A 6,048-nucleotide genomic window follows, 5' to 3' on the forward strand; every position below is an offset into this window, starting at 1 on the left:
GTCCCATATTTGTGCAGCTCATTCCTTCCCTCCTACGCCTTGTCACACCCCCATATTGCCTCCATAGATAGTTTGTGCACTTATACACCTTCCATACGCGTGATAGTGTAATAGTTCAAGCAGTTACTGAGATATGGTAGTGTGATAGTGTTAGCCGTGTCCGCCTCCCTACCTACCAAATAGTTCAAGAGGTTACCGGGATATGATAGTATGATAGTGTTTTGGCTGGAAAATAATTGTCTTCTTTTCAAACCTTCCAACTACCACAACTACTGTCACCACCACCACCACCACTTACTGTTGTTAGGTTAAAGAACTGTTGGCATTATTTAGGTTAGTATAATGTTAAGTTAGGTTACGTATTCACCCTGTGCGCTTGTGAGTTATCCCTCCCATGCCCTGACAAAGGACAATAGTTTTGAGACAGGAGTAGGATCCCTGTGTGAATGAAGCATGTAGTCTATGAGATTTTTTTTTTTTTTTTTTTACGGTAAGGCCTATAGCACACTTGAAGAGTGTATGGGAAGCGCTGTTCAGCTTCCGCCCATTAGTGGCGCAGGCAATTTTATTTATAGTGGTACTCATATTAGGGCCCATATCACCGCCCGAGCTGATCTTGAGTGTAACCACCTAGAACCTGGGTATCATGGTGATAATTATGTAGCTGAGTGTGTAAATAATGTTAATATATAAAAACAAATAAATACAAAAACATTAAGATTAAGAATAAATTAATAAAATAAAAAATAAAAAAATAAATAAGAACCAATCAAAAGAAAGAACTGTATATATGTATGTAAAAAAAACACCTAATTTCAAAGAAAGGTAAAAGATTAGTAAAAAATAAACAAAATAGATAAATATGGTCTAATACCCAAGATAGGGTGATGGCAAAAAACAAATAAATAAATAAATAAAATAAAAGTTCCACTCGTACTATTGTTTAGATAGGGCGGCTTCCGTCTTACCAATTGCTCTGTTCTAACTGAATGCTGCAGCTTCTTTCTCATCACCTAATTGTTGTATTATCATTGATTGTTATTGTTATTGTTATTATCAATATTATTGTTACTATTATTGTTATTATTATTATTATTATTATTATTATTATTATTATTATTGTTATTATTATTACTATTGGTATTATTATTATTATTATTATTATTATTATTATTATTATTATTATTATTATTATTATTATCATTACTACTACTACTACCACTAATATTACTACTGCCAACACTACTACTACCACTACTACTACTACTACTACTACTACTACTACTACTACTACTACTACTACTACTGGTGCTGCTGCTGCTGCTGCTGCTGCTACCGCTATTACTACTACTACTACTATTCCTATTATTACTACTGCAACAATTACTACTATTACCACTTCCATATCAATTCTGGTAACTATTTAATGATTTTATACAGCTTTACAAACTCATGTGGGGAATTAAAATAGTGAATGAAGACTGTGGCCATTAATCTTGTGACCTACGTAGACCCTTCCTAATGTCAAACAAATTGTCTAATGGTACACAAATCTCAAGGTAAAAATGTGCCTTAGTACTGAAGGGGCTAACTCTGTCACTGTCACTTAATTTACCCTGCCTCAAACACTCAATACACACGAGGATGCAAGGTTCAGGTCAGTATCTTAGTGCGAATTGTTCATGGCAGAGTTCATACGCACCCAGTGTCACGGCGCAGCACTCCCAAATCCACTAGTCAGTCTGGAGCTATGTGTGAAAGCCTCGGGGCGTCGCATTCCTTGAGGTAGAGTAGGGGTGCTCACGTGATAGGGTGCGACATCGTACGTAGTAATTATCACAAGATTCTATATCGCACTTGAATCATTCTGGCTAACTAGACTATATCGTCTATTCAAGTAGTTTAACATTTTATAAATAGACATTTATAATCATTATAGTATTGCTTATCTTAGCTATTCCTGCCTAAATATTTACCAGTGAACTATAGGTAGGAGAAAAAACAATAATTCAAATCTACTCCCAGCGGCCATCAGGATTGCATGCAAATTTCCACGCTAGTTTCTAGGTTCTGAGTTGCAAGATGTGTGTGTGTGTGTGTGTGTGTGTGTGTGTGTGTGTGTGTGTGTGTGTGTGTGTGTGTATTTACCTAATTGTAGTTTTACAGGGCCTGGACTTTACGCTCGTGTGTGTGTGTGTGTGTGTGTGTGTGTGTGTGTGTGTGTTATTATCTTTATTTATATTGATAGACATTAGCTCAGAACTTTTCCTGTACAATTCGCAGCTATTTGCGATTCTCCACAAACAAGTAAGCTATGAGAGTAATTGTGTAAGTAGTAGATTTGCCGCTGCGTGTATCATTTCTTCTATACGATGCCTTTATTGCAGCTACTTGTTGCATCAACCTTTCACTCACTCCACATAGCAAGCAATGTGATCCTGCCTTCTCTTTCACACACCTGACGAGTTCTGTCTTCACAGTTTGCTTGCTGCTTCTCTACCTGCTTTTATTAACCGCTTCACAATAGGGACACATTTTAACCTCGAGTTATGTGTACGATTAGACCATTTTATTGACATTTGGAAGGGTCTATAGAGGTCAGATGATTAATGGCCACAGTCTTCATTATTTCAATCCCCACATAGGTTTCTGAAGGTGTGTGAAATCACCAATTAGTAAACGGAATGAATAGGAAAATGCGAGTTTTGAGTACGATCAGATCATTTTATTGACATTTGGAAGGGTCCATAGAGGTCAGAAGATTAATGGCCATAATGCATACTATTTCAATCTCCACTTAATTTTCTGAAAGTGTATAAAATCACCAAATAGTAAGCAGAATGAATAGGGAAATGCGAGTTTTGCGTAAGATTAGACCATTTTATTGACATTTGGAAGGTTCTTTAGAGGTTAGAAGATTAATGGCCGCAGTGTACACTATTTCAATCCCCACATAAGTTTCTGAAAGTGTATGAAATCATCAAGTAGTAAGCAGAATGAATACTGTAACGCGTCACGGTACTGGAAGTTGTTGGTTCGTGGCGGCGCTCCACCACCAGCTCCATATGGTCATTTGCCCTCAAATTGCTCTTTCCTTGTTGGCAGGTTGGGAGGGAAGGGAGAGACGAGACCGAAGCAAGCTGAGGAGTTCAGTTTGCCGTGTAGACCATTCCACCTCCAGACACCACGCTCGCACGAACTTCCGTACAGTTGCCACGCCACCTCCGACCCTTCGAGTCTACGCAGTTCAGGGTCCGTCCGTGCTATGTGTCGTTGGGTGTGGTAAGTGCGGAGCAGCAGCTGGGAGCATTACCCACGTGACAGGAGATTTTGTGGTGGAGTGACGTGCCGCTGTTTGGTGGAGGCCAGCGGATTACAATGGAGCACGCCGCGGCACAGTAGCACAGGGGAGGTGAGGTTGGTGATGTATGTGATGTATGTGAATGAATAATAAGTCTAGGTGTTTAGTGTGCGCGTTGACACAAGCACTGCAGTGGTGACATAGGTTTCAGTAAGTTGTTGGTTTGTTAGTATAGAACGCGAAGTAATGAGTGAACGTTTGGAGAAGTAACGTTTAGGGACTGGACTCTAAATCAGGAGGTATCATTGTTGTCAGGGTGTTTGATACGCTTAGTTATTCATGACTTGTGTATCATTGTTGTAAGGGTGGTGTTGGATACGCTTCGGTATTCAGGTATCATTGTTGTCAGGGTGTTTGATACGCTTAGTTATTCATGACTTGTGTATCATTGTTGTAAGGGTGGTGTTGGATACGCTTCGGTATTCATGACTGCTGTATCATTGTTAGGGTGTTGGATACGCTTCGGTTTTCATGACAACTACTGCGAGTATGTTGTGATAAGAAAGTGGTGTAGGCAGGACGAGAATGGTGTATCTTCGTAATAAGAGTGGAAGTAAATGGAGGAAGAGGTTCACGAGTGAATGATTGGGAGGAATCGGTGAGCGTGAATGGATCATGGCAGGAGGAGGAGGAGGAGTAGGAACTGAATACAATGAGGAAACGAAGAGTGAGACAGGAGGGAGATGGTGCCTGAATTAGGGTCCAACATGGAGAAGTGGTACAACATGGATAAGAGTGGAGACAGAGAATGGCTGGTGGTGGTTGTTGTACTGTAGAGGAGAGTGAAAGGCTGATTGGTAGGTGGAGCCTGGACTATCAGCTGTTAGATGTAGGGATGATAAAACAAGATAATGCTGTTCATGTTTTGTTTACCCATTACAGGAGTTGACGATCCAAAGGCCTGACTCGCAGCGATAATGAGCTTCCTACTGTCAAGGAGACTATCTCGCACTGCTCTTTCTTTGACAACGCCCACTTCTTGTCTCCGCCGAGGTTGTATGGAGGATGATAGTTGGGAGGAATCAAAATGGACGTGAATGGATCGTGGTAAGAGGAAGCGAAGTGGGGAAATGAATGGAATGTATGGAAATCGGTGAGTGATAAAATTTATTAGAAGAGTGGCTAACATAATGGGAATGGAAGAGTGGCAGAGATGGAGTGCATGGACAAGGAAGAGTGGCAGAGATGGAGTGCATGGACAAGAATGAGGTTTATCCCCAGATTCAGAAACATTTTATCAACTACGAGTAAGACACAATATGGATGAACGTGTAAAAGTTAAAAGAATGGGTGGATGAGTGTACAAGACATGAAGAGAATTGGTGGTGGTGGTGGTGGTGGTGGAACTGGAGAGGCAAGTGGAAGGCAGAGGCAGAGAAGGCAGTTTTAGGGAAAGTAGAAGACTCCAAGAGAATGGGTGGTGTGACGACTTGAGTGGAGAAAAGTGAAAGGCTGAGGCAGTGAAAGTTTTAGGGCAATTTGGCTTGCTACACGTGGACACGATACTGCTGGTCTGGTTCCAGCTTGATTTGTTCTTTACAGGAGTTAACCATCCAAAGGCCTGACTCCGCAGCTCTCGAGCTTCCTGCTGCATCAGGGAAGGACTCCTCCTCGCACGGCGCCTTCACTGTTCCTCCCCCCACACCCTCCCGCCACCGCAACTCAAGGCAGGGATTTAGCCTCGCGTGGGGCCTTCACTGCGTCCCGGTAACACTCGCCGTCGTCGTCCTGCGAGGGATTCGGCCTTGCATCTCAAATCCTGCCCACTCAAAACCTGCTGCTGCTGCAGCAGCAGCCGCCGGAGGGATTCTGCGTGGGACCTTGACCTTGCCCGATCAACTGCTGCTGCTGCTGCTGCTGCTGGCCAGAGTAATTGTGGGTTGGTGTGGTAGTCTTCATTTTTTTTTTTTTTTTACCATGTGGGCTTTTCACGGGAATTTATGGGCTAAAGGAGATACTATGTACTTTACTATGGATTTATGTACTTAACAGCTGTGGTGGTGTGGTGTCATTATTCTTTGTAATACACGGTGTTCGTTGCCTCATTGTGGGCCTCATTGTGGTGGTACTGAACGTAAGAGCTGTTGTCACTATTAAATAATAAATTGTGAAGGAATCTGTTTTGGTACATTCACTTTCCTGGGAATATTTGTCACTGATTTTAGTGAGTAGTCATCTCAAGCTTGCAAAGGTCACTGTCTGACACACCAGTGTTGCCTCAATTAGCCTACGCTTACTATAAAAAGTAACAAATAAAATAACTTATTGATTTGAAGATTTTTATTGAAGATTTTTTTTTATCACAAATGATACAAGAAAATGAAGATTTTTATTTAAAGATTTCTATTTATATCACAAATGATACAAGAAAATGAATAAAAGGAAATTGGATACAAGAAAATGAACATTTGAAAGGACAATTTTCAATTTCTCAGACAATTAATAACTCGCCATGACACTTTTAAACAAAATCTCGAGGAAGGGAAAGTTAAGAAAAACTGAATTCCTGAAAAACATACACTAATTAATATAAATATACTAACTATATATACATAATATGTATGATGTATATAATACAACTGGCCAAAAAAATGAACTGCCCAGAAAAAACTGGCCCTAAAAACTGTATGTAACCCTCCCAAAACTGGCCTAAAAACCCAAAAAACGACCTAAAAACCCCCCAAATC

The 6,048-nt window shown here is 40.7% G+C and overlaps 1 long non-coding RNA gene across 1 annotated transcript; it reads left to right on the plus strand.

Moving 5' to 3' along the window:
- The first annotated feature begins 1,686 nt into the window (after window positions 1–1,686).
- LOC123499110 lies at window positions 1,687–5,481 on the plus strand. The gene is made up of 4 exons (XR_006672883.1): window positions 1,687–1,785; window positions 3,106–3,412; window positions 4,244–4,408; window positions 4,904–5,481. It is a non-coding gene; the product is annotated as an uncharacterized LOC123499110 (long non-coding RNA).
- Window positions 5,482–6,048: the final 567 nt, after the last annotated feature.

The sequence above is a fragment of the Portunus trituberculatus genome, chromosome 49 (genome assembly GCF_017591435.1).
Source record: "Portunus trituberculatus isolate SZX2019 chromosome 49, ASM1759143v1, whole genome shotgun sequence".
Classification (NCBI taxonomy): Eukaryota; Metazoa; Arthropoda; class Malacostraca; order Decapoda; family Portunidae; genus Portunus; species Portunus trituberculatus.